The 6,879-nt window shown below is 37.7% G+C and overlaps 1 pseudogene; it reads right to left on the bottom strand.

The window, feature by feature from the left end:
• Nucleotides 1-254: 254 nt before the first annotated feature.
• Nucleotides 255-1,024, bottom strand: LOC123594002 (annotated as a pseudogene).
• Between the last annotated feature and the right edge of the window lie 5,855 nt (nucleotides 1,025-6,879).

The raw sequence follows: 6,879 nt of genomic DNA, 5'->3' as shown, positions 1-6,879 counted from the left end.
ATTATATCTGTGGGTTTCTATAGTATATAGAATAAGAAGGAAATCACCAATATGATGAAACAAAGAGAGTGAATGATATTTGAGCCAAGAAAAACTTATAAACTTTTATATATGTGTATATATATACATATATACACACACACACATATATGTATGACTACATATACATATGACATTATATATACATATGACATTACATATTACATATACATATAACATTACATATTAACCATACATATACATATACATAATCACAAGTTGCCAGTGATACTTTATTTTTTCTTCTCAACATCCTGTTCTGCAGCTTCCTTGGCTCTTTTTTCCCAGATGCCAAAGAGCCAGGCATGGGCATGGACCACGTGAAGACCAGTGAATGCCTTGAAGTTCTCCTCTCTAATGACTCTGGCTTTCTCCTTCTTACAGACATTCCACATGGGCATGACTGGTCCTGTCAACTGGGTAGCCAATTTGAGTTCTTCAGCAGAGCCGTCTCCCTCCTTAGGGGCTGATGGCTTCCTGGGGAAGAGGATGAGCTTGGTGCCATACTCCTTCAGCCACTTCACATTGGCCTGCAGGGACTCTGTGGACATGTTCCACCTTCTTGGATTCACTGAGATTCCAATGGTCCATGCCACCTTCTTGTGTAGGCCAGCCACCCATAGCCCTTCCATGCTGAAGCCCCTGCCAACTTGCACTTTGGTGTGATACCTCACTGTGGGGGCACCGTGGGATGGGCTGGATGGGTCCGGACATGGAGGCTCTGGGCCTTGCTTTGGCTTCCTGACCTTGAGTCTGCAGATCTTCCCCGCTGGCTGGTTGAACCATGAGGCCATGCCACTGCCAGTCCTTATGGAAGTGGGGCTTCAACATCATGCCATTCGGGCTGACTGCCATGGCTGCTGCCTACAGGCCTCCTCCGAGGGAAAAAGGCCTGCAGGAAAATAACTATATATATTCTTAAAGTTTTTATTTTAATCACCCAGTGCTCATCAGGACAAGTGTATTCCTTAATCCCCATCACCTATTTCACTCATCCCCTCCTACCTACCCTCTGGTAACCATCAGTTTGTTCTCTATAGTTAAGTGTGTTTCTTGGTTTCTTTATCTCTCTTTTATTTTTCCTTTGCTCATTTGCTTGGTTTCTTAAATTCCACATATGAGTGAAATCATATGGTATTTGTCTTTCTCTGACTTATGTCACTTAGCATTATACTTTCTAGCTCCGTCCATGTCCTTGCAAATGGCAAGATTTCATTCTTTTTATGACTAAATAATTTTCCATTGTATATATACACCACATCTTCTTTATCCATTCATCTATCAATGGACACTTGGGCTGATTATATATCTTTGCTGTTGTAAATAATGCTGCTATAAACATATGGGTGCATGTATTCCTCTGAATTAATATTTATATGTTCTTTGGGTAAATACCTAATAGTTCAATTGCTGAATCATGGGGTAGTTCTATTTTTAACTTTTTGAGGAACATCCATGCTATTTTCCGCAGTGGCTGCATCAGTTTGCATTCCCACCAGCAGTGCAAGAGGGTTCCTTTTTCTCCACATCCTCACCAACACCTGTTGTTTCCTGTGTTGTTGATTTTAGCCATTCTGACAGTTGTGAGGTTGTGTAGTTTTTTTCCCAGCTTTTTTTAAACATTTATTTATTATTGAGAGACAGAGAGACAGAGTGTGAGCAGGGGAGAGGCAGAGAGAGAGAGAGAGACAGACAGACACACACAGAATCCGAAGCAGGCTCCAGGCTCCGAGCTGTCAGCACAGAGCCCGACACGGTGCTCAAACTCACAAACCGCGAGATCATGACTTGAGCTGAAGTCGGACGCTTAACCGACTGAGCCAGCTAGGTGCCCCAATCTCATTGTAGTTTTAATTTGCATTTCCCTGATGATTAGTGATTGGCCACATGTATGTCTTCTTTGGAACAATGTCTGTTCGTGTCTTCTGCCCATTTTTAATTGGCTTACTTGCTTTTTGGATGTTGAGTTTTTTAAGTTCTTCATATATTTTGGATACTAACCCTTATCAGATATGTCATTTGCAAATATCTTCTCCCATTCCATAGGTTCCCTTTTAGTTTTGTTGATTGTTTCCCTTGCTGTGTGAAAACTTTTTATTTTGTCCCAATAGTTTATTTTTGCTTTTGTTTCCCTTGCCCTAGTGGACCTATCTAGAAAAAAGATGCCACGGCCAATGTCAGAGAAATTACTGCCTATGCTCGCTTCTAGGATTTTTATGATTTCAGGTCTCATATTTGGGTCTTTAATCCATTTTGAATTTATTTTTGTGTATGGTGTAACAAAGTGATCCAGTTTCATTCTTTTGCATGTTGCTGTCAAGTTTTCCCAACACCAGTTGTTGAACAGACTTTTTCCTATTGTATATTCTTTACTGCTTTGTCAAAGGTTAATTGACCATAAATTGTGGTTTATTTCTGAATTTTCTATTCTGTTCTGTTGACCTATGTGTCTGTTTTTGTGCCAGTACCATACTATCTTGATCATTAAAGCTTTGTAATATAACCTGAATTTCCAAATTGTGATGCCTCCAGCTTTGCTTTTCTTTTTCAAGATTGCTTTGGCTATTTGGGGTCTTTTGTAGCTCCATATGTTCTAGTTCTGTGAAAGATGTTGTTGGTATTTGGATAAGGATTGTATTAAATGTGTAGATTGCTTTGGGTAGTACAGACATTTTAACAATATTTGTTCTTCCAATCCATGTCTTTCCACTTCTTTGTGTCATCTTCACTTTCTTACATCAGTGTTTGATAGTTCTCAGAGTATAGATCTTTCACCTCTTTGGTTAGGTTTATTCCTAGGTGTCTTATTATTTTTGTTACAGTTATAAATGGGATTGTTTTCATAATTTGTCTTTCTGCTACTTCATTATTGATGTATAGAAATACAACAGATTTCTGTAGATTGATTTTGTATCCTGTGACTTTGCTGAATTTGTTTATTAGTTCTAGCAGTTTTTTTGGTGGAATCTTTTGGGTTTTCTATATAGAGTATCACATCGTCTGCAAATAGTGAAAGTTTTATTTCTTCTTTACTGATTTCGATGCCTTTTATTTCTTTTTGATGTATGATTGCTGTGGGTAGGACTTCCAGTACTATGTTGAATAACAATATTTTATAGAAAAAAATTTGAGGCTCATAGTAGTACTATTCATGATTCATGAAATGCAACAGTATGTCTAAAGGAGTAACAGGTGAGGAGTGAACTTTAGAAATCATGCAAGGAGCCAGAGGACATTTATTATATTTAAATAAACATGTTTTATTTGAACAAAATGCAATTTTATATGCCATACAAAGTTATTCTGGATCAGAGAAGGGGGTTGTCATATATGAATAAAACACAACTATGTGACTTTGGACCCTACTCTCTCCATATCTCTATGTGTTCTTTGAATGTTAGAAAAGAAGTGAATGACGTTCATGATGAGATCACCCAACCCCTGAAACCCTTTATTATATCTGTGCTAAAGACCCTGCTTCTGAGAAAATGCATACTGAATGTAAATGAATTGCATGTAAAAATGAAAAAGAAAGGGGTACTCCAGTGACCTAAGTATCTTCCAAATCATTTTTGCTACATTCTTAGTTCATTCCTGCATCAAGTCACAGATTATTAACAGCCTCCTAATTGACTCTATGTCCAATCTTATACCTCTTCAATCAATTTTATACATTTTTTGTAAAAGTGAGCTTTTAAAAACACAATTCTGAACATGTTACTGATCTGCTTAAAAATCTTTAATGGTTTCCCACCACCTATAACAGGGCTCAGCAAACTTTTTTCTGTAAAGGGACAGAGAGTAAATATTTTAGACTTTGCAGGCTGCCCACAGTCTTTGTTGAATAGGCTTCTTAGCTGTTGTTGTTGTTGTTTTTCTTATATCACTTAACAATTTAAAAACCACTCTTAGCTCCTGGGCTATGCAAACCTAGAGCTGGATTTGGCCATTTGGGCCATAATTTGTTGACCTGTAGAGTAAATAAAGTGCTACCTCCTTAATATAGCATAGCAGTCTCTCCATAATCTGGCCTACTGCTTTCTTCGCGAGTTTTATATATTGCCAAAACACTTCCCACACCTTCTGCTGTGGGAATTAAATTGTTGGCAGTATCTGGAAGTACACCAAGCTGGGTTTTGTACCTCAGTACTTGTTCATATTGCGTCCATAATTGTCCTCCCTTATCCAACTGGCAAGCTACATCTCTCTCAAGACTCTACTAAAGGTGTCATCTCCTCTATTAAATATTTCCTGATTGTCTATTTAGAACTCGACTTTGTAACCTGTACAAATATGGATCACAGTATCGACAGCACTTCACTGTGCTTATTTACTCCCCAACTCCATTATGAATCTCTCAAAGGCAGCAAATAACTTACCTGGATTTGTATCCCTAACATACAGTAGCCATTTAGTAAATGTTTGTAAAATGAATAGCCCCAGGCATTGTGTTAGCAAGCCATCCAACCAGTGATAACATAAAGAGAAATGAAGGGAGGACTAGTAGCCCTCTGAATTGTGCATGACCCATACATAGAAGAAAGTTATTACTTTTGTAGTCTCTAGAGAAGCTCCCTCAGTCCCACTCTTACATCTTGTAGATATTTCCCCGTACACTCATCAGGGTATGAGGGTGGTTGCACTAATCCTCATGGAAGACTTTTTTTTTTTTTTTTGAAGTAGTAATACCATCTAACAGTGCCTGTGTTTTTAGAATCCAAATGTGGACTCAAAACCTATCTTCCAATAAACACACTTTAAAAATGTTCCCAGGGCGTTTAGTATTATTAGTGATAGAATGGTTGACCTAAATAGGTGTTGGTGAGCTGCCTTTGGAATGTAGCTACTCTGTCTCTGTGGGGAAAACGTGCTCTGAGTTCCAAGCTGATGACTTATGAGTTAACTTTTGAACATAACTCATTCCTAAGTTTGGGGCTGTCTCTACTTAAAATATATCAAGCATAGGTCAGAGGAACTGGAATAGGAGTTAAACAGATTAAAAGTAAAGCCATAAAAGCAAGAGCCAAAGAGAAATATGATATAACTATGTTTCTAAAACTAGCAAATGGGGTTCTGAGGCTTCTCGTTGTACACTCTGGAGTGGAGAATGTATAAAGGAGACTGACTTGGGAAAATAAACAGTAGGAGTGTTTGGAAACTTTCAGAAAATCACAATAATATCTTAGCAACCTATAAAAAAATTGCTATTCAAAAAATAGCAACTTATTGAATACTTACTATATGCCAGGAACCATTCTAAAATTTTTGTATAGGTTATCAATTACACACACACACACACACACACACACCCCACAATGATCAACCTTCAGAAAGTAAAGAGAAAGGCTAAGGGTAGAAAATAATGTGACCAGATAACCATCTACCTAAGAAAAGAGTGTGGGAAGAAAGAAAATTTTAGAAACAAGACATAACCACCTTCTCAATGTGCTATGACAGAAAAATTCCAGAGTCAAAGTTAAGATGAGAAAAAGAATCAACAAATTACCATAATACAAAGTGAACAATACATGTTAATTGCCAATAATAGAAAGTGCATATGGCATCTTATTAAATGGGGAAGAAAGAAAAATAATCACAATCTTGGACTTGAAGATGCTTGGGTAGAACAGAAATGCTAAAGCTCATGAATGTGTATGAGAAGTGGGAGTAGAAATGACCAGAGGGTCGCTAAGGCACATCATGGAAGAGAAGGCAGAGAAATAGGAGAAGGCAAAAGAATAACAATTTCAGTTTAGACGTTTTTGTAAGAAATTGATATGATGGAAATTTAATATTTGTAGAAGCAATGTTCATTGAGAAAAGATTTATTAATATATATAACATGCAAACTATTTTAAAACAAGAAATTATAAGTATAAATTAGAATAATTTATTTAAAAACACTTTTTAAGCGATAAAGTGCTTTATACATACAAAAGATACTTCTTGCTATGAGAAGTTATCACCTAAATGTGGGAATTAAGGGATTATTTGTCCATTAGGTTCAAATTGAGGTAGACACCTATAAAATATACAATGGTTGTATAATCAGTGTGCTATATATGAATTTTATCCTTGTGTGGCAAGTACAAAGATGGTTGGTCACAAAAAACTGGCTCTTTATACCTCAGAAAAGAACCTGTCCCTGATAGACTACTACAGCTGTAGCATCCACCTTTACCTATCTCTTACTATTATTCTCTCTCTGAGCTATTTTGGGCACATTCATGGCTTTAGGTCACAATGTGACTTGACAAAATGTTACCATTTATGGTAAACTTGTTAATGAGTGTGTCTAGTAGGGACCTAGTAGAATGTTCAGTAAGAGTTTTATTGTTGTTTAAAAATTTTTTTTGATCTTTATTTATGTTTGAGTGAGAGAGAGAGGGAGGGAGAGAGAGACACACACAATGCGAGTGGGGGAGGGGCAGAGAGAGAAGGAGACGCAGAATCTGGAGCAGGCTCCAGGCTCTGAGCTGTCAGCACAGAGCCTGATGCGGGGTTCGAACTCATGGACTGAGAGATCATGACCTGAGCCGAAGTTGGATGCTCAACCAACTGAGCCACCCAGTTGCCCCTGTTGTTGTTTGTTTTAAAAAACATAAATTGAAATTTTACAGACTGAGTTTTCATTGTTTTTCCTGCACATTGAAGAGATTTAAAGAGAGCCATTAGGATTTTTCATTTTCTTTGGCTAACTTCCTCAGTGTACCTCTTACACCCTTGTTTCTTAGGGTGTAAATGAGGGGAATTAACATGGGACTAACTGCTCCGTAAAATATTGAGAAGTCGCCGTCTGTGAGTCCGAGCCCCGTGTCGGGCTCTGTGCTGACAGCTCAG

The sequence above is a fragment of the Leopardus geoffroyi genome, chromosome X, assembly GCF_018350155.1.
Source record: "Leopardus geoffroyi isolate Oge1 chromosome X, O.geoffroyi_Oge1_pat1.0, whole genome shotgun sequence".
Taxonomy (NCBI): Eukaryota; Metazoa; Chordata; class Mammalia; order Carnivora; family Felidae; genus Leopardus; species Leopardus geoffroyi.
The sequence above is the reverse complement of the archived record's forward strand: the minus strand, read 5'-3'. Positions and strand labels throughout refer to the sequence as shown.